The sequence below is a fragment of the Gallus gallus genome, chromosome 11 (assembly GCF_016699485.2).
Source record: "Gallus gallus isolate bGalGal1 chromosome 11, bGalGal1.mat.broiler.GRCg7b, whole genome shotgun sequence".
Lineage (NCBI taxonomy): Eukaryota > Metazoa > Chordata > Aves > Galliformes > Phasianidae > Gallus > Gallus gallus.
The window spans coordinates 13,227,713-13,250,818 of NC_052542.1; the positions used below are offsets into that span (position 1 = coordinate 13,227,713).

General features: G+C 36.2%; 1 long non-coding RNA gene across 2 annotated transcripts in view; it reads left to right on the forward strand.

Annotated features, from left to right (window-relative positions):
- LOC121111691 overlaps positions 1–23,106 on the forward strand; it is a 282,447-nt gene that overhangs the window by 23,453 nt on the left and 235,888 nt on the right. The window contains exon 1 of one of the 2 annotated variants that reach the window (XR_006931191.1): positions 19,646–19,704. The exons of the other annotated variant lie outside the window; for it this stretch is intronic. This is a non-coding gene — a long non-coding RNA (uncharacterized LOC121111691). Of the gene's footprint in view, positions 1–19,645; positions 19,705–23,106 lie in introns of those variants that run through there. 2 annotated transcript variants of the gene reach the window in all.

Consider the following 23,106-nt stretch of genomic DNA (forward strand, 5'->3'; position numbering starts at 1 on the left):
ATGCATTCTGGTAATGAAAGGTAGGTTGCAGATAATCTAGATCTGGAGAGAATTCATCACTAGTTTTCAGATAACATACAGCACTGTTAGATTACATGCACAACAAATACACTGAATTGGAGAGGATTCATACTGACGAAGTTGTGGTAAAGAGTTCCACTGAATGTTGCAATTCCAGATTATTCATGTCCCTGAAAAAATACTTGTGTTTCTGTCAATGTTTGTTGTTCAGGAAGCTCCGTTTAAGCTTTAATCTTTGGAAGAAAGTCCATTTTACTTATTGTGTTCTAAGCTGGTACATTTTTAATCAAGTACTGTGAATAGCACATCAAGCGAAGTGGTTAACCCTCAGATCAATATAGCAGATAACCTAATCTGTTTATTATGTTTGGGAGAATAAGTGCTCCTATCAATTTTGATAAAAAATGAAAACAGTAATCTGTGGAAAAATCTTCAGCAGGTTTCAAACGTTTCACTCCTGTTGGCTTTAGCAGAGCTGCTATATAACTTCTGTAATTCCAAATTCCACATATTGAGAAACAGTGAGTGGGGAGTATGTGCCTGCAGAAAGCACACACAAAACCAATTCACTTATTCTGTGTTTACTTACTCCATGGAGTTGTCTCAAAGCACCAACTACAATCTGCATAAACAAGATTGCTTCCCTCTGGACCCAACTTGCATAAATATTTCAGTGGATAGATACATAAATTTGAAAAATGTTGTGGTAAACAGAAAGGAAAAAAAACAAATCTGTGATGGACTGATTTGTAAAAGAATAAATATTGCATCACCTTTACACCATAAAGTATCATAAAGGACATCAGATTATCAAAGTTATGAGAAAAGATTTCTAGATATGGAAAAAGGTAACTCTCAGGGTCCTAGACAACTTGTAATTCAATCATTGATTTTATTTGTTGATAGCCTTTTAATAGCCAGCTGGCTGATGTTGGCTGTTTGATAGTTTATTTTGTTACATTCTGTTATATCCTATAATCTCTTTCATAATCATTCCTACGTAATTATTCAACTTAGACTTTGCTCTGAGCATTGCTAATGTCCTTTGGTTTCTTTGCCCATCTGAGCTGTCATATGGTGCTCTTTCTAAAACCACATTTGTAGAGCACAGCTTTGGAACTGTTTAATTTTCTGGAGTGGAGTTTATTATTAAACACTCGACTGTCATGAAAACAATTCAATATACGTGACCTAAATCTATTTGTGGTTAAATACTAAGGTCTGGAGGTTAATAAAAAGAACTACAGCAAGCTGCTCACAAGATAATTCAAGAAACTTAGAAAAGATCACAGAACTCTTGTCATTTTCCCATTAGCCTTAAAATAAAAAACAAATTTAGCACTTGTGTATTACTATGTCCTTAGCGGCACTGAGAGAGAATCCATTGTTTGGAAGATTAGGTGAGAGAAAATATGTACAATTGACAAAAAGCTACTTTTTTTCATACATTTAGCAGAATGTCTTTTTTGCCTTTTCTGGTTATTTTTTATTGTTTTTTTTTTCTTTTTCTTTTTGCAACTGTCCTTAGTCTTGTGAGTGTGAATTGCTGAAGGAGAAGAGACCTAAATCAGCTTCCAATTCAGCATTTAAGCAAGCACAGTCACTTCTTGAGTGCTGCTGAGTGTCACAGCAAGACTGGGAAGGGAAGTGGCACTAAACGACTTCTGAAAAGTCAGTAGGCTTATTAAGTCTTACTTAAAAAGTTGATTGGGGAGCTAATTTAGAGCTCCCCTATCCTGCCTTTTAAGTATGATGAAAACCCTTAAAGGTCTCTTGCTGGTGCTAACAGATTCAGAGTGGCATTGAGTGTAGACATGAAGTAGGAACAGGGAAACACAAAGTCAGAAGAACTGGCTACCTTTGGAGTCCGCGCCAGTGCATTTCCTCTAAAGGGAAAGTGAGAGATGAAGGATATTTTACTATCTCTTGTTGAAAAAAAATTATTTTTTTTTAAACTGTGTTTTCAACCCATTGGCTCGGAGTCCTGCCATCAGAAGCCTCTTTTGCATCCATTTTGTCAGTGTATGAAAGCTGAAAGTGGGTATTACTGTCGCACATGCACATTCTGATTTCCTAAACAGTATAAAGGGCCTGTGGGGTAAATAACAAACCCCGGTGCATATATCCTGCATTTTATAGATGGTAAGGAATTTCCCTTACTGTTCATGTGGCAACTGTGATATCCTGTAAAGAGCTGACCAAGCAATCAAAAAATGGCATTGGAAACTGTTGTTCAAGCTCTAAATTGCTTCTAAGCTGAACCTTTAAAACTGAATGGCATTTCATAGCAAACTGCCTGCCCTTTTAATGAAAATGTCAGTCCTATAGAAAGTTCTTGTTTAGAGGAACCATGTGGTAGACAATACTCCTAATGAAGATCTTCTTTTGTCTCTGAACTTGCCCTCTCTTTTATTTTGTTGCATAGAGATACCAGCCAGGACTCTTCAATTATGGGAATAGCTTTTCATTTTAACTACTGTTTTGTAGACATTCTTGCTAATGCATTTTGTCTGTCTTTGTTTTTCAGCTTCCCATTTCTATTGTCATCCTCTAAAATGACAGGAGACAGAGCTTTTTCATTAAGGGAAGAGCTAAGAGGAGACAGTGTAGTTCAAACTGTGTTTGGTAGAGTGAACAAAGGCTTGACTGTTTAATTTTAAACTCACTACAGGCGCATATTCAACAAGATAATACTATCTTATGGCCATTAAAAGTGTACTAATTGGAAATATTTTCAGAGAATGAATTTTTAATCTACGACATCAATAATGTGACCCACCACAATGTCTGAAAGTATTTCTTTCTTCATGGGGTGTGTGCATGCTTACTTTTATTCCCTCCCAGTCAAGATGTAAAATACATTATTAGCTTAAGCTTCAGTAAAAGAGGATTAAGATCAAATAAAAGTTTTTCTCCTTCTCACTAGAGCAGGCTGAGCAGTACATGTATAGGAATTTGTGGCACCCCCACGGCTTCGTGAACAGACACAGATAATATACATCCTAATGTGTTTCTGTAGAACCATGTCAATAGGAGTGTTGGGGCTGTTGCTGACTCATCTGTAAGATTAAATGCCTAATATTCCTAAACATTCACTTTGGGACCCTGGAAAGATGACAGTGTCTTGGTCTGCACCTCTTCCCTAAGTTTCTTCTGTTTGTGATTTCAGATTTATTAGGTGTAATGTATCTTGTGTGGATATTTATAGGAATTCTGCATGTAAAGTTTCTTTCTCTAACCTACCGCTCTTCCTCCTTTTTATCAGAAGGTTCTGTTATCTCTTTCAGGCTGCTTAAAAAAGTGGTGTGGGTGCTAGTTTAAATTGATAAGATAATCCAACTTTGGACGTTCCATCGAAAATTTTAATCCACATCTTCCAGCTATGGAATCATAGAATGGTTTAGGTTGGCAGAGACCTTGAAGATCATTGAGTTCCAGCCCTTCCTGCTCTGGACAGGGACATTTCTCACTAGAGCAGGTCGTCCAAAGCCCCATCCAGCCTGGACTTTAATACTGAGATGTGGCTTCGAAAGCTTCTCTGGGCAGCCTGTTTCAGTGCCCCATCAATCTTATTCCTGGTGTCTAAATCTACCCTCTTTTAAATCAAAGCCATTATCCATCCCTTTTTCTATTATTCTACTCCTTGATAAAGAGTCCCTACCCAGCTCTCCTGTAGGCCCCCTTTACATACTGGAATGCCAATATATGTTCTCCCTGGAGCTTTCTTTCTGTCTGAACAATGCCAACTCTCTCAGCCTGTCTTCTTCATAGGAGAGTTACTCCAGCCCTCTAATCATCTTTGTGGCCCTCCTGTAACAGAAAACAACAAGTATTTGTACATCTGCCTCAACTTTTTATAACAGCCCCGAGTACTGTTAAAACAGAATGGGATATTTCCAAGCATTATTGAAATCATTGTTAAACTATGTGTGAACCATCCAAAAGTTTGTTTAAAGGTTATTTTCATCTTTGTATTGCTTTAAAGGCCTCTGAGATGAAAAGAAACAAACAAACAAACAAACAAAAAAACTATGAAATTGTCTGTCCAGAAGTCAGTGAAATGTAATGCTGCACATATACTGGGCAATTCACATGGATAGATATTTAATGAGCCCATTATTCACTAACTTCTTTTTTAACTAAATATAAAGCACAAATGGAGCATGATACTAAGTTTGATATTTTTGTCCACTGAGGAATACCTTAGCCATTATTTCTAAAAAGCATACTATTGTAAATACGTATAGATAGTGAATGTGTTATTCAGTCAGTGAGGTTCCAGTAAGGGAAACAAAAAGGCTGACCCCCTGTATCTCAAAACAAAGACCTTTCACAAATAAGCATGTTATTAACATTACTGCTATGTTATCAGAGTCTTTAATCATTCCAAATTGCATGTTGAATTCACTTTCTGCATGTCATTTCTGTACTATTATTATTATAATCAGGAAGTTGAATGGATTTAATTGCTCCAGTTAGAGCTTACTCTGAATTTGCAATCTATTACTGAACCTGCCTTAAAAGGAGACATACTAATTTTATTATTAATGATAGGCTGAAACAGATAAAAGAAGCATTATTTTTTCTATGCTTCTAGTTAAACACTCAGCAAACTATGCTGGATATGCAAGACAATCCTCTAACATTGAAAGAGTGGCTTCCAGCTGAGACCAGTTTAGCATACACTTAACACCTGCTGACTTACCCAGAGGGAGGCTCCCTTTTGGCTCCTCAGGCAGAGCTGCTGCCAGGGCACCACATGAATCGCATTTCCAGTGTCAGATGCAGTAGTGTGTAGGACAAACACTCAGCATGACACTTCACCAGATGAGAACTCCACTAATTGTTCAGTCCCCCCTAGTTTCTGACCACCCGTTGACAGACACAATAACAACATCCCAAAAGGAGGAGTGGTTGTGCCAGGATGAAACAAACTCTGATGGCTTACCCCATTGATTTTCTGGCATTGTGTTTCATGTTCGTGCAAAATAATAATGTTTGTGGGCCTGAGCCTATAAAGAGGTGCTTATGCACTCCATATTTCTGCTGACTGTCTGGAATCCAGGTTCTGCCCTTAATCCAAGCTATGTTTACTCCTACATGTTGCTCAGTTGCTCACGTTGCTTCCTTTCTAAAAGCATCATTGTATTTTGGAATCAGACACAGTCGAGGAACACTTACTTTGTTAACAGTGTCTCACAAATCGTGGCAGCGTATGGTGGAAGTGTGGTAGGCAAAGGCGTCCTGGAATTTCTTTCTCCAATTACTTGCTATTGCCAAAAAAAAAAAAAAAAAAAGCACAGAAGGAAAAGCATGAGGGTCAGAGGGTCAACTATAAGCATACGTGTGTTATAGAATTAATATGGGGTTGAGACCAGTCAATTAAATACAAATGGATAAGTCCGAAGGAGTCTGAATATGAAGGGACTTGTAGGAGTGCAGGATAAGTAGAGATCAGGGAGAGGAAAGAAAAACTGATGAACAGACTAGGGCAGATTAGTCTGCAGGATGAATTCTCCCTGCATACTTTTTCATCTGGGGTTTTGGGTTAGGACTCACCATGTGGAAAAGTAAAGATTTGGAGAGAGAGAATGCCTGGTGCTGCAGTTGGAGTGAAGCTGCAGAAGGGTGCCAAAGGAAAGCCTGTTTTCATCCTCTTGTGCATCCTGACTTCCTGCCATTGCCTTCTGCACTAGAAGGCAGTTTTTGAAAGTATCAAACAAAGTTAAGTTACCTGGAGCTAAAATTAAGTGAGATAAAGGAATCCAGAATGGCAATATGAAACAAAAAACATTCTCAGATAAGGTTCTTTATTATATTCCTTGACCCATACAATAACGTCAGTGACACTTTACTGCAAAGGTAGTCAGTAACATGTAAATACAAGCAGAATCCATCTCTGTTCTCTTGTGTATGTAAGATATATATTGAATGACATATGTGTAGGGACTGAGGAACTTGCAAACCAGTGGAATAGTCTTGTTCATGTAAACTTGAGTGTGGACAGCAGTGAGAAAGGACAGCAGAGCAATTGTCTTTCTGGAGGAAGCATTTTCAGAATTTGTAAAAGCTGTGAGAGCAAATGTTATTTCAAAATTTGCTCAGCCTTTAGTGTTGGCTAAATACTAGCCTGATTTCCACCGGATAGAGTGGTAATCCTGTAATCTAATACCCATGTAAAGAAGAATAAAACAGAGAATAAAAGAGATTGCTTAATATTCAGCATCTTTACCAAAATGTTTTATCACCGAGCATCTGTTACACAAGTATAGTGACTGTGTCACTTAGTGTTAGGATACAGGTACCCTTAGGAGGACAGTACAATTGCTTCCTTCTAAGGTGGATTAGAACCATAGGGGTAACAGACTCTTGTGCTATTTTGAATGTCTTCTGGTAGATAGCCACAGGAAATTTTCCTGCTGAAATGACAAGAATTCTTTGATGTAGCTTGTTCTGTTAGAGGATATGTTGAAATGTCTGTATTATTTCAATGATGAGCTTTTTTTTTCTGGCACCTATAAATGTATGTTCATGGTAATAATAAGCAGTATCTTGTCAGCAGCTATCTACCGTAAGTGATCACTAATCCACTTTACAATCATTTTCATAGCCTCTTCATTTTCACTGAAAGGATTGTTTTGTTTAGAATTCTTAGTAATGTGCAAAATTACCATTAGTTAAATCCATTGTAGGAGCTAAAAAGAAATACAAGTATAAACCTTCACAGCTGGAGTGCAGATAGATGCTGGGGATGTAGCTTACACTTCTCATTTTTCACATGCAGCATATGCTTGGAGAGTGAAGAACAGATGCAACTTGCTTAATGGGGCAAATCACATACATTTTATCTTCCTAACTCCAGATTTGGACAGTGCGCTCCCTCTTTACCTGTGCTTAATACGACCCCTGATACATGTAAATAGCAGTGGCAGAATGTTGACACGGCTTAGTGGAAACTAGAAAATAAAGGTTACATGACCTTCCTGTTTGAAGTTTGCTAAGATGGGCAGTATGTTATGTATAGATGGCAAAAACGCAACCTTAAGTGTTTTGACTGGGATTAGACTGCAAATACAGGGGAAAGGCTTGGCAACTGAGGGAACTCTGCTATTATCTACCAGGGCTGCAGGCCATGGCATTATCCACTGGTGTGGTCCCCTGCCAAACTTGACCTGGTACCAGTAAAAGTACTTTTCCATGCTCCTTCCTCCACTGGCTGCATGACTGGGGGAAGGTAAAGGCTATCCTGTTGTACTACATGCAGGATTTTACCCCACTGATAATGGAATAAGCAGTTGTACTGGACATAATTCCTGCTATTTTCAGCATTTTCCATATAAAATACTCTTCAGATATCCTCATGTGCCCATTTTTTGCTGAAGTCATGCCCCTGCTGGAGAATAAACAGATTTTCTTTTATTATCTTGCTGCCCTCCTTCCTATGGTCTAGACATAACATAGTATTTCTTCTGGCACAAATCTTGAATATCTGCATTTTCAGGGCTCTGTATGAGATATAGAGGAGCCAGACAAGTCTGTATTTTAACTTCACACACTAATAGGAATAAAAAGAAAAAAAAAATTATTTATACAAGATACTGTACTGCAAATTCAGCCTGCTGTTTCTATGGGGCTTATGTACTGATTTTACTGGTGCCTCTCAAGATTCTTTTTAACAATAGCTGACAATTGAATCTGGTCTCTGTGTCCTCTTAAATCAAGATCTATACTTTCATATGTGGAGAAGGTAATGAATATGTTTACAAAAGCCATGCATGAAAAATGTTGAGTCTTATGGAATGTGAGAAAAACAGATAATTCAAAAATTTTTTAGCCAATTACTGGTCTTAACAATTACATCACTTTTGTTGGAATATTTTGGCTTTAGGTTATTTTTTGTTGTTCTTTTTGATTACAGTGGTTTACTTGAATGCAAAGAACATTTTCCTGGCAGCAGTCCAAACATGCATCTCTAAAAAGTTATATTTTCTCTCTCTCACTTCGTTTTTTTTTTGCCTTCCCTGTTATTGATGCACATAATAAAACACTAGGAAAAAAGACAAATCCACCCAAAAGGTCAAAATCAATGATCCTTTTACAGATCGCACCTTTGGGAATCCTGGGTACTTTACCATCATCTTGTGTTTGAGACTGTTACTTGAATACTTGTTTTTTGATGACAAAAATCAATGACTTCTTTAAAGAATACACCCTAGGGGCTAGTGAGATGCAGACTTTGAAATGTTTACTAGTCTGTGCCTGTCTCTGAAAGGCTAATAAACATATTCATAAGTTTATGAGTTACTATTTAATGTTATGGATTGGAAATGGTGTATGGTTTTGACAAGAATATTTAGGCTAATGTGCCCCAATGAGCTGAATTCTGTATTACTTTGCAAATTTGTATAGAAGTTCTGATCCAAAACTGATTGAAATTGAGAGATGCATTTACATTAGATTTAAATTTATCCCTATTAAAAGTTACTGAAGTTATACAAATTATCTTATTAATGAATTCTATCCAATAGACTAAATAAATTCTCAAAATAAAAATATAGAAAACCCACTTTCCAAACTCATAAAGATGAGAAATCTACTAACTTCGGCAAAGATTTTTTCCTAACTATTTATATACCAATGTGTGTTTATTGTTACAGTGAGCTGCAGAAAGCATTTGCTTTTTAAAAAACAGATACCTTTTTTTACTTTCTTTCTTTGCTACCTATTTAGCATTACATTTGTTTATGGCAGCATAATTCGCTTTGGCACCATTTTCCTGAATGAGGGGGTTATAACAGGCTCTTGTAAGTTAATAGGGTACTTGATCTGGATTTCCTGTGATGTGGTATGTAGGTTTCAGTGCTGAAGTCTGGATGGTAAGCTTTCTTGCCAGCTGTACATAGACTTTGCCAGGAAAAAATCTTTCCTTTCTATCTATCTATTCTTTTTCCACAGTCAAAGATTTAGAGTTATTATAGTCTTGTGTTTGCAAGTTGATTTCCAGAGAATCAGCCACAGAAATGTGTTGTGAAATAGACTGTCAATGTATACTAGCCTTCCAGTAATTTGAAGAAAACAATTCGTATTTGTTCTCCTTTGACTATAGATCTAGTCAGTAAATACAGTGATATAAAAGATCAACCAAGCAAGTGCACTGAAAGGCTAGTAGTAGATAATGTCATTTATGAATTTAAAAATGAGCAGACATCCATGGCATTAAAAGACTTGCTATATTAGACACTTCTTCCCAGTTCTGAATGATCTTGATTTAAGTTTACTGATTTAAGCCTGTTGAATCACTCTTACTCTGGGATGTAGAATACCATCCCATTCTTAAGACAGCTCAAATGTTTTGCTCTTGTGGACTTCAGGGAGAATTACTGGATAAATAATTCTGTATTTATTTACTTCTGCCACAATCCTGGGCAGAGACAGAAGAAAGCATGAAATGCCTCTGGAAATACTCAGCTGCGGTAGAGGTGGTACAGAATCCTTTCACATCTATGCAGAACTGTGTACTCTGATTAGTGCAGATGTAAAGCTAAACACTTTCTTAATGAAATAATTAGTCCATTCTTTCAAAATGGGGACTATTCTTCTGCGCACTCACCCACCATACTGACCCACAGTTGACTGACAGTGGTGAACAAGCTCCCAGTTTTGTCCCTAAACAAAATGGAATCTGTTCTTTCCTGACTTCAAAAAGTAGTTTTGAACAAAGTCATACTGATGTCATTCTTAAATGTACCTGTGGCCGTTTATATTTCAGTACGTTATCTTTTGCAAGCCAAGTTCTCAGCCTCATGGTGTTTCATTTTCTGAAATACACTTTGAAAATGGTAAAACCTTCTTCAGACTTTTGGCAATGTAAAGGTTATCTTCTTTCATTCACAGACGTAGATGACAGCTTGGTTGGAGACTGCATGTATAACTGTGGGCAAGGCTGATCGTAAAAGAGTCAAAAAAAACCTGTAGCTAGAACTGAACAGCTCCATCTGTGTGCTGGATAAACATGCAGCAGGAGTATCTAAAATAGCTGTACTTACTCTTGTCTAAGCATCTGATGCTGGTCACAGCCACTAAGAGAATGCTGGGCTCAAAGGAATTTCAGATCCTTGACTGCTTTTATGATGCTAAGTTATCACTTTTGACTTCATATCATTCCCCAAATTCCCAACACATACTGGACTGGCTGTCTTGTGCTGCCTGAATTCTGTCATAGGTCAGAGTTTTAATACATGGATGAGAGTACACAAGGGAGAAGAGTACATCTGTAATTTTTAGCTCTTGAACTTGTTTGACGGTTTTACCATTTCAATACTAAGATTCTTTTCATAATAAGTATGACATTGCCTCTGTGAATTAACTCTTGCTTCCCTAAAAAATGGAGTTGAGGAGCAAATGTATTTTTGTACTTCTAGTAGAATGCCCTGTGTCCTTTGGGTTTTGAGAAGAAATAAGTCTTGAGAACCGTGTTGATGTAAAGTTACTGTTTGATGCAAGGAGGAGTGTGAGAGCATGTATTCAAACTCTTGCTTGGCTTAAAGGCCATTAGTTTTATTTTCACACATATTAAGAATTATAATTTTCTTTAAAGACTTCACTAAAAGTCTGTGCTTAAGGAATTTGCAACTGAGGCAGTATTTAGTTGGGTTATTATTATTTTTTTTAATTTAGTGTATCTAAGTAAAAAATATAGTACTTGAACAGCTTGCAACTCAGATGCTATTTCACTTTAAGAGGAACAATTGGTTGAACTTGTTTAATGTTGGCAAGAGAGTCATGAATTCCAATAAGGCCATGAATACATTTATTATTAATTTTCTTCTCATTCATTTTTAATTTTCTGTCAGAGAGAATCAAAGGCTGAATTGGTGACTTTGGTGTTTTCTACCTTGCTCTATTGGCTTCAGAAGCCCTTTAATAAGGCAATTATTTATTCTGGACATCACTGGGAAATCAAAGGTGAAGAAATCAGGGCTATCTAAACCCTGTAGTGCTTTAATTCAAACAGCACTCACATTGTAGGATAGAGTTCGTATATCTGATTCCTTAATGTTTTCTGGTTTGGTACTTTTTTTATGTTAAAATTAGTTGGAATGGAAAGTGAAGAGAAATCATAAAAGAATTCAGCTTATAGGAGCAAGAATTACTGGAATCATCAGGGTATCTGAACTCAGGCTGGCTCACTGTTATGGGAGGAGGCTAGTAGAGAATTCTTGAGAACTTGACTACAAGGCTTTCCCTAGGAAGCTGCAGTGGCTATAAATGCCTGTTAATGCTTAAGAACAAGGATATCTAATTTCACAGTAACTCTCTTATCTAAGGTGTGAACCTGCACTGAAGCTAGTGAAACAACTTGCATATGTCTTACTGCATCATATTATTAAATAGAATATAAAATGTTTATCTAACTGTGGTATATAGTGTTTCTATTTCTGTTTTTTTTTTTCAGGATGTGGACAGAATATAGGGAAAATAAGGCATGGATATAAGGGTGTGTATGTGTATTGAAATTGAGGAGTTATCTTCAAAGACATCTATGGAAGTAGAAAGGCAGAATTTATTTTATTATAAATTTATAATAGCAGACCTCCATTTTACCTGTACAGACTTCTGATGACATCTGTCTACAGACTACATCTGTGGAACATTCCTCAAGCTCCACCTATTGCTTTTTTTGTATATTATTGATAGGATTCCACCATAAGCAGGAGGTAGCATATATTCTTTTACAGGAAGCATATGAAAATCTCATTTATTCACACTGCTTTGCTATCAAGCTGCTACTGCAGTCTCTTTCTATTTTGTTTTTGTTCATTCTTCAGAATTTTGGCTTTCTATGAAGTTGACTGAACAAGAACTGAAAAGGAGAGAACGTATCAAACCTGACATTTACAGGTTCAAGCCTTCAATGTACTGAGCACATAGTCTAAAGAAAACAATTACAGAATTTTCTTGTCTTGTATCCTGAATTCTTCCTGCAGAACTTCTTGACACTAAGCTGCCTTACTGTAACATGATGTAGTTCAAAAGTGATTTAATATTCCACACAGAGCAAGTAACATTTTGCTCTAATACTCTGTGTTGAGCAAAGCAATAGGAGGCTATTTGAAAACATTTAACCATGTGCTCCTGTGGAAAAAAATAAAAGTGTGTCCTTCCCTGTCTTATCATCCTGCTGATCAGAATACTATCTTAAGAAAGAAGAATATTGTACAAGTTGCCATAAAGTTTTATGAGCCAATTATTAGACCTCTATAACCTTGGACAATTATATCTATAGATGTCTTATTTTCCATAGGCCAGTGCCCTTTTATACTTCTCTTTCATAGTTAATGCAATGCCTCATTTAATAATTTAAAAATAATTTATTTGAGTTAAATTGCTTTTTTAGAAGGCATAATCTTATCATTCTCATTTTTATAAGAAACTCATTTTAATTTGTTTGCTGTGCCATTCTCACATGAATTTAGGAATTTAATGGAGTGAAAATTGAATGCTGATGGCATCACTGAAATTATTAATTTGGTAACCGAAAGATTTATTTGGTTGATTTAGATGGAATTTTCAATACCCAATTATCTTTGGACTCTATTAAAGAATGAAGCTTCACCAAATAACAGTTCTCACTCAAAGTTCCTCAGAATGAATTGAAAAGGACATCTTCATTATTGCTATTGATGTTAATGTGGAAATCACTTACTGTTAATAATCCTGAAGGACAAATAAAGGCTTATTTTCAGCCTCAAGAAGCTAGGTACCAAACCCTAAAAATGTTATCTTAATGAATGAATAACACTTGCAGACAATAGACTTAGCCATGCAGCATATTTTAGCAGTTTACTTTTAGCTCTACCAAATCCTATTAGAATAATGTAGTGGAGGAAAAATATATTTCATTCATGTAAATAACTTTGATTTTTTTTTTAATAAGTCTGGCAATGAGAGTATTATAAAGAGACTATCTGCAAATGTAGATATGAGCATACAAAGGAAATATTTATTTTCTCTTATATTCCATAAGCCGTTACTTTTAGAGCTATGAGGAATCCTTCCTTATAAATCAGCATTTTAGAGGTTCAGATTTCTTCAAGAGTCATTTTAATAATATTGTAATTATAATATAAACATCTGTACGTTCAACACCCATTACTTCCTGTAGAGCAACAAAGACCAGTGTGGTAGGATACTGTAGTGAAAGTTTTGTAGTCTTTTTTTGTTGTTTAAAACTGTCCTAATTGACACATCCATAATCAAGAGAAGCATATTTCTCAGTAATTCTACAGATGATTACTGAAAATAGAGAAGAAACTGCAATTGAAGCATTATTTGTCTTAAAGTTGGTGTCAGGTGTTGAAGGGAATCTTGCTGCTTTGAGAAGTCAAAATAGAATGTATTCTCAAATACTAAAAGCACATAATGCGGAACTACTTACACAGCAGCTAGAAATAGTCAAATACTAGAGTATCCTGGATGTAATGGATATCTTACAGTGCTGTAGTAAGTTGGATATTAAATGATTCCTTGGCAATATAAGAATGGAAACTTATTTTGCTGTCAGTTCTTTGTTCTGTTTGTGGGGTTTTATTTTTTTTTAATGAAAGTTCGAGAAAGTCAATTCCTTGCAAAATTTAGGTTGCCAGAGTGCTAGAGGTTAATTTCTTCAGACTTCCATTTCAATCTTTAAATACCGAGCCAGCATGGGTTCTTCTAGCCAAGTATCAATTATGTGTTAGTTATGTGATTTTATATATATGTTCATTGTTTCTCTATTCAGATTTGTTTTTGAAAAGAGGAAATGAAAGATTTAATAATTTAAAACAGGTCTGAAAATAGTTAAATTATCCTTGCAAAGGGACATAAATACTTAAAGAGAAACAAAATGTATCAAGATCTTTGCACTGGCTTCTTCAGATTTGGAAGTGTTCATGCATAGCAAACTAACAGTAAGCAATGCAGGAGATGGGTCACCCACAGAGGCAACGAGAGCCTTCAGTCTCAGGAGCTATTTTCCTTACGTATGCAGTCACTATCCAAAAGAAATTCATATATAATTATCTTCCTTAAATGTCATGTGAACTTTTGATGGATTCTCTGACTCTTGTAAGACTGTTAAAGCTGTTCTTGGATGAATAAAAGGGGTACAATCCCCCTTCCTTTTCCTTCCTTTCACCCTTAGTAACTTAAATCAGTTCATAAAACCTGTTGCACCATAGCAGAAAAGCTGTCTCCATTCTGTGATCAACAAAATATCACTTGCAATTATCTTTATCACTTCCTACCATGTACAATAAAGAAAAATGCTACAGAACTGTATCACAAATGAAAAATCAATCTCAATTCATTTAATTATCAGCAATGTCAGAAGGAGATTCCTGTCTCACAAAGAGCTATGATACAGGCATAATTAACTGATTTACAACAAAGGAATAATTAGCCAACAAGAGAGGACAAGAAAAAGAAGTTTAAATGCCACAGCAGTACATTATCCCCCTTTTTAAAACCAAAACTATTATCACATGAGAAAGAGAGCTCCATGATACTGGCTTGCCATTTTTTTTGGCAGTGAAATACTAAGGTACAAACAACAGCATTAAAAGAGAGTGAGGCCTCTGTGTCAAGTTTCAGACTAGCAAGATGCTTTGTAGATATGGTAGAAATAAGTTAATAATGAAAGTGCTGACAAAACCTTAGCTGCAGTCTTGTGCACTTTGCTGCTGTGAAAACTTCAGGATTAAGTAGACATGTATGGTTAATAAAATCTCCAAAGAAACACATTGACGATGAATGTATGTATAATTATGGCTTTCTGAAGGACTTTAAACTCTGCATATTTCTTGTTTATATTTCACTGAAGCAACTAAAGGACTGTTGGCAGGATATTGTCAACATTTAAAGGTATAAAAATCTTTCAAACAACAACAGCCTGAGGCTTTTCATGTAGTACATACTACTTTCACTATTCAGTGAGTATCACTTTTACATGATGCAAACAATGTCAAAAATCAAAGGGAACAAATACTGAAGAGAAAAGATCAGCAGTCTTAAACATCACCTGCAAGTCTGTGGGCTTGTTGAAAGTCCAGTAATATCTGTGAGAGTCATTTCATTCTTCATGTCTTTTAAGACAAGTCACAGCATACTGTTTGCCACACCTTTCTTATAGTACAATGTAAAGGGGAAAAGAGCGTATGATTGGTTTTTTTTTTTAATCTAAGAACGTTAGCATTTGGCCTCAGCCTTGCAAAAGATAACTGATGTTGTGTGCACCTGGTTGCACATGCAAAACCCTGCAGTTCACAAATGCAAATTAACTGAGCGTGATGTTCACACAGGCAGCAAAAGTGTGAAGATTGCAAGTGTGAAAGATGTGCTGCAAACATTTGCAGGGCTTCGTGTGCAGTTAAAGGGATATTGATAATTTAAGTCATGATACAGCAACACTTATTATATGTGCTGTACAATCAGGTTGATTCATGATGGTGCTCTCAAGGACAAGGTATTTCATGTACTGAACACAATATGAATGCATAGTGGCTTATACAGAAGTACTCAGGTAGTTCAAATGCCTAACACACTGTCTAGCTTTAGGTGCCTAAACACCTTGGCAGCTTTGACCCTTGGTCAGTTCATATGTTAACAAACTTCTGTAGCTAACATTACCTGAAGGCCTTTTTCATTTTTCATGTGAGTTCTGACTGTCAAACGTAACATTTCCATTAGCTAGCTGACCAAGCTGCTGTTCTCATAACAAAAGTGTAGGCAAATCTTGCCTCCACTTTGGAAGAACATTTATTTCACTAGTGGCCTGATATTTGCAGCCTTTTTGTTGTGGCAGATCATCCCCTAGGGCGCATTTGGGAAATGGTAGTGTTAGCATCAAGTGTGTTTTAGTATTCTGTGGGGGCAGAAAAGGGTGAAGATGAGAACAGAGTACTGAGTGCCTCAACAAACCAGCAGAAATGCCATCTCAGATGGAGAACAGATTTCTCAAGTCCTGCAAGAATGTAATGAGTATAAAAAAGGATGTTAAGGTTAGTATTTCAGTGATTGTAAATGATGCATTGAAACATAGGATTTATAAGTAATGACTGTCAAAGAGCAATTAGGCAGCAGAACATCACCACGGTGTTAATGTTTCGGTGTTTTCTCTGATTGGGCAAAGAGAAAATGGTAGTCACTGCCTTTGCACTGGCACAGAATTGTTAGTGACATGAGTATCTTTTGCCACTACAAAGAGATCCCACCAATGTATATATTGGTATTGGACAGGAAGGTCTTTATACAGTTTGTTAAACTTCCACTTGGGTATAAAGATAAGTGGATGAGATCCAATGGTGCAGTAATGAGCTGTATCCAATACTGCTACTGGATGAATTACGATATTTAAGAAAAGATGAAGTAGTATAGTTTTGTGTGAAGATAAAATCTGAGGAAACTAATCATGACTTGCAATGCTTGTGAATAGATGTATGTGGCAGCTTTGGAAGCCAGAGAGACACAAATAAATAAAATAAATTAATAAAAAGTCAGTTTAGTCAATTCAGCCTAGGTATAAGCATAGAAACTTGCAATGACAAATTGCATAGTCATGCTACTATTTCTAAATGCAGCCTTATCTTAAATTGAAACAAATTCAGAAGTGCACTTGGTAGCTTTGATTCGAGTATTTGACACCATTTGACTCCCTCTTTACTCCCTTTCCCAGCTGCTTGGAGGAATCGCTTCATATCACTGCTGCTGCAGTAACTGATGTTTACTGGGAGATTGTATTTCTGGACATAGAATTTCAGAGCCCATAAATCAGCATTTCAATCAGTGGAACTTACATGCCCTTAATATCAAATAATCTTCAGGAGTGAAGCCTGAGAGACAGTACGTGACTGCCAACAGTAATAGTAGTTATAGCCATGCTTTGTTTCTTTGCTGTATTTTTAATATTTATTTTTTTGCTTTTGAAGAAAAGAAAAGAAAAGAAAAGAACCAGTGCATAAAGCTACACTTGTCCACTGCAGGATTTTTGCAGTTCATATGGTTTTGTGTACTTTCATTTGTCACAGAGAGGATTTTGAAATTAAATGGATCCAGAGTGGTAATTCCAATGTTCTGAAAGTTCGGGGTGTTGCATATATCATTTGCTGCTTTTCATACCCATTCTGCACATAGCAGAACAGATTGAGTGGCTAATGTTAGTGGAATCTTCCTTCATGTTTCTCATCTAACATACGTACAAGAAAACCCTTCCTGTTTGCATGCCCAGATAAAATGTGTGTTGGCTTTGTCCTTGAAGAAGGAAGCCTCGTATTCCCTCAAAATCTGAACAATGCAAATAAAAACAATCCAGAGAGATTGTTTTTTATTGCTGCAATTTCAAGCATCAAGTTATTTAAGAGAATAATAATATTTTCTGTCTTTTCTTATATTTCTGTTCTTGTCTGAGAAGGTAATTTTTAGTTCAGTCAAGGCCAAAGACAAAGTAGAATAGATGTACTGAAACATACGAGTACCAAGGATGTGATTTCCTTAGCAATGATAATCCTGTCACAGCTGTCAAAATTTACTCCTTTATCCTTATGACATTTTAACAGGATGGAAACGCCATGTTAGAATAAGCAGCTATAAAGAACTCAGTCCAAAATTACTAACAGCAGCAGGCTCTCCCAGGCAATATATTGTTTACAAATTTCAGAGAAATCGCTTTACTGATATTACATTTGAATTTGATGCTCCAAAGCTTAACCATAATTCTTCTCCTTTATTGTGGCAAAGTTGAAGCAGACAGTTAAAAATGTTAATTTAATTTCCGCAGGGTTTCAGAGAAAAAGAGAAGTGTAAAATTATTATGCCAAAAAAAAAAAAAAAATTACAGGAAATATAACTCCTTCGGCTTCATGAATACTTTTGGTTATTATCAGTTTGTTTTTGAGATGGAAAGTGAGGAACAAATTACAGTATTTGGTCTAATTTACTTCAGTTCAAAGAAAGGTAAATTTTGGAACTTCTGCATGTGTAGGTAGATTACAGTCGCCTTTCCCACCTACTTGCAAAGTAGATTTTCAATAGTGGGGCAGTGCTACCATGTTGCAGTAATGGTGCAATACTGTCTAAATTGGTAAACATTCAAAGCAGTAAAAATTCTCTTTTAGTGGTATTGCAAATGGAAGTAAAAATAATAATAATAAAAAAAAAAGGTAAGTAAACAGGGAATCGACACCTCAGCCACTCTATCACTTCAAAAAATACGTTTTTCTTCCTGGTGCTTCTAGATACGCTGATTAAATAGCCTTGATTGAGTAGTGCTTCCTAAGTAGTTGCATTCCCTGCCAGCTCTGTAAAGTTGATACCTTTATTCTGGGTTCTGTACAATGGTGGTAATAAAATCCAGGTACAGATGTCCCCTATGATCTAGTTTACACTTTATCAGAGTTTTAAATATACAGCAACTAAACAGCTTTCTGACAGATAACGGGAAACCAATTACTGTCTCTTCACCATCAGTGGCTGCATTTCTTCTTGGCTACCCTTTGAATGAGGTATTATTTGTTGTGTTCCCCAAGAAGGTCTTTGTTCAGTATTTTATACCTTTGTGATGCATAGATTAAATATGACACAGAGTTACAATATTACCATCAGAGGAGCTTCTTTGGGCTATGAATGACTGTGTCATCTTAGAGGTAAACCAAAAGTCCTACTCATGTACTTGTCACTTCTAGCATGCTTTATCTCTGGGGTCATTGCCGAGCCACCAGAAGGACTTTATATTTAGATACCCTTGTAATTTCATCACACTAAACACTGTTCACCTTAAAAAGAATAACAAAGACACCTCTCTACACAGTCCTGAAAACAAAACAAAAGGTGAACTCCTTGTCCTAGGGAATTGTAACACCAGTTTCAGTGTGGCAAGCATTTCATTCATCATCCTGAGACAACCTAATGAGATTAAAAAAAAAAAAAAAAGCCAATGTTATTTAATTTCTACATTCATTGTCAGTTTCTAAATGTCTCTGGATGGGACTGGAAATATTTTTTTTTCTGTTTTTTTTTTTTTTTTTTTTTTTTTTTTATGTGTGTGTCAGCAGTGTTGACCTCACTCCTTAGAACTCAGGTTTCCTGAAAAAATTTAGTGCATTGTTATTTAACTTTTTCTTATGAGGAAAAAAAAAAAGTAACAAAACTGACAGTGTAACTTATTCCAACACAGTTTCATAAATTTTGATGGAACTGACTACTCAGAGTAGTGTTCTTTCTCATAAAGAAGACAGCATGTCAAAAATAACAATACCTAACCAGACAGGTTTATTCAGAATATAGAAAAAAATCCTTATTAGAGTTTGTATTTAAGGATAAATGTAGTTCTTGGCTTAGTAAGAATATATCTAGGTTGTTCACTAGTGAAGGCTACCATATATATATATTTTAAACTTTTGTGTGTGTGTATATGTGGGTATGGGAATTGCTAAGTCATGGCCTGAACTAATGATTGAGCACCTGGTGATGGACACAGCCAGCCCTGGGAGCACAGGTGAAAGCAATTCACTTTTCTGACTAGAACGGTGGGGGGTGGAACCGGCTTACACCCCTCCCTAAGCCTCATTTATGGGCTAACTGCCACAAGGGAGGGTTTTCTACTTGGAGATTTCTCTTATTGGAGTATTTGGGCCCAGATGCTTGTGATAGGTAAGCAAATTTTTCTTTCTTTCTTTCAATGGTTTGTGGCTATCACCCTTTTTAGTTAATTTAGACCTGTTATTACTTTTCTCTCTTTATATGTATGTGTGTGTGTGTGCTGCAAAGTACTCATAAAAGCTGTTAAAAAAGCATTGGTTTATGAAGCTCTTGTGGGAGGTGTGTGTTAAAGCTGTCTCAAGCATGCTGCTCTTTCTAAGAGTACACGATGTTGGAAAATTCTAAGGTATCAGAACCTTGCAACTCTGGATTTTGGCCTATGTGAGCTCTGACACCATGTTGTAAGCAAGGTGTGACTATACTATAATGATTGATATCATTGCTGTACAGCTGTCCAGTGCATCATGATAATCCTGCAGGGCTTTAGTAAAAATGCCTGTGTTGTTTTGGTCCTTTATACCTGATATATTTTGTGATGTAATTATTTCTAGAGAGTTTTCTTTTACTGTGTTTCTCCCGTCAGATTCAGGAAAAGCTTTGGGAAGGCTGCTGTGCAACACTAATCTAGCATGAATCAGTATCTTCCAGTGCACACCTAAGGAAAAAAAATCCATTCTCTTTTGGTCTTTTAACATGCTTTGAGGCTCTCTTACCCAGTGCTAGTTGGAGCTTTCAGTCTAACTCTCTGCTTGATGCTATATTTTTCAACATTACTTTAAAATAATGGTAGTTGATTACATTAACGTTCCTCTAAACTTTACAAATAATCAATTTTAAGAAAAGATGTAATCAAAAAGTTGTTTGAAATTGGAAAATGACACTTTGAACAAGGCAAATGATTTTTAACCTATTAAAAAATTCATTTCCTTTAAAAGCACATATAAGGCACAGATCTTTCAACTAAATAAAATAAGCATTAGTATACTGCTAGAAGAGTTCTGCAGCTTCATCTTGTCTTTTTCTGTAATAAGAAGAGCATATTATATCTTTGTAAAAAGTATTTCCTTAACTCACCTATGTCTTTGAAAGAGAGAAATCCCAGCAGAAAAGAGAGGGAGCCAGTGGCAGTGTAGAGTATACCAGGAAAACCTTATTGCACAATAAGGTTATTGTGTCAGATATAAAGATATGGAAACCAAATTGCTCAAGTGTATGGTATTTAATAAAATGTTGCTGACTTTTCCTTCTTTCTCTCTTGGGAAAATCCATTTGTAACAGATTCAGAAGTCTCTCATTTAACATGTCATTGTATATTTAGTTATTCTGACCACCATCTTTGCAGTCTGAGCACAGCAAAATGACTTTGAACTCTCACTGGATTTCATGGCTGGGTTAGTACTGCATTGACTAGGCCCTTGGTTTTTTTTTGTCAGATAAAATCATATGGTAGCAAAAAAAAGTTTCCTTTTTTGCTAAGTTCATCTGTGTTAGTGATCTCTGTCAGTGAGGCTGAAAATTATGTTGAGATTTTACTGATCACCTTCAAAAGGACTCAATCCATAATATAAAATCATAAACATGATTATCTAAAATAATATGTAAGATTTTTCAAAGGTGGTGTAGCATTAAGAAAGGGAACTAAATATACTTTAGTTCATGTGTGCATGCATTGAGGCTCTCCTGTGTCAGTAGAACACTATGGACTTGTATGTTTGTCTAAGAAGCAAATTAAGCTTAATTCTGGCTTCCAGGGTAGTCACAGGATACTTCTTGCCCCTATTTTATCACATCCTGCCATGCATTATCAGAAGAAGATGAATGGCCTGCGATGTAGGAGGCTCCTTCATTTGTATTTTTCACACACTGTGATTGTGCTTTCTTTCTTTTACCATATATTTTAGAGATAAAGTGTATACAAGAAGAAATGGAAAACAGAGGTGGAGGGTAAAAAATATATACATATATATTTATAATCTCACTGGGATTCACCTGATGGCATTATAAAAAAATTAATTGCCTTTGGGCATAGTCAGAAGGTCCAGAGTTGCTAAACAATGTTTAGGTTTTCCCTGAAGAATTGTGATTATGCTCAGGAAACACAGACCTCAAATGGTTGGCAGACCATCTGTGATGACTGCAATCACTGAGGGTAGAAATTCTTTAACAACTGGAGTTACAAATTACTGTATTTTCTTTGTGTTGTTCTAAACACTTCTGAAAGCTTTTTGTAACAGGTAATTAAGTTCTTCCCGTGCTTTGAAAACAAGAAGTGCTGTGATATAGAAATGGAGATTAAATGTGTTATGGTTGGTGCTGGAATTTTTGGCTTATGAGCTTCCATAGTTGTGTGAGTTGAAATTGTTTGATGTGTCCTGGTGTTTGCACCATGTTGGCATTTCTCAAGAGCAGTGTCCTTAAACTTTATCTTCTATGAAGATCCTGTCCACTTTCTTCCCTGAGCACGAGATGTTATTTTAGTCCATGGTATGATACTGACTGTCAAAAGAAACTTGAGCGCATCATGTCACTCCTCTGCTGGCTTCCACTGGCTTAAAGTAATTACACTGACCACCTTCCCAAAATGGCTGAGCTCTCTGATGAGAAGAAACCTGTAAATGAAGCTTTTCTTACCTTACCAGTATCTTAGTAAAACATGTTAGTCCACATCTGAATAAAATTGAGATAAAAATTATGATCTACTGTGAAGTGCTTTGAGATCTACAGAGGAAAAAGATTTATAAGAGGCATTATTGCAGCTATTTCACCTTTGCCTCTATATATTGAGGATTTTGGTGCTGTTGCTCTGAGCAAGTGTTCACACTTGAACTTATGTATTTAGTGGGTATGCTAGATAGATTTTGTTTTAATCATTTGTTCTTCATTTGTATTATGTTTCTCAAAGATAGAAACTGAATTGTGTAGGCTTGCTGGAAGGATAAGGAGAGGTTTTATTTGCTGATGGCAGCTGGGATTTTTTCAGGTAGAGAGGATTCCAGAGACTGCAATGGGAGGCAAGCAGGAGAATCTATGAAGGGCATCAGAAAAAGGATTTGTGAGCTTGCAGGTCAAGCAGAGAGAGTGAGGGGAGCAGACAGCAGGCAGACAGGTCACAAAAAAGAGAGAAAGAAAAGCTTAAAAGGAATTAAAAGTAGGGTCTGAGTTGCAAAAATTCACAAAGTAATTGATAAAGCTAAAAGTTAGGAAACAAGGATGTATGCGTAGAAGCAGAGTTAACTGAAGGAGAGCTGCTTATAAACTTTTTTTTTTTGAAAGCTCAATACAGGAGAAGTCCTAGGCAAGTCTTCATTTTTGGGCAACTTTGAGTCCCAAGACAGGAGCTTTTTGACTCTGTGTACTGAATTAAATATTGTAGCTTGAAAAACCAACCCTACAGTTTTTATTTAATAAAGAATTTTCATTGAAACGGACAACCTAGTATCTCATAACTGTGACTGTACCTGATATTTTTTGCACTACAAATCTGTTCTATTTTTTGTCACTTTGAGCTACCGT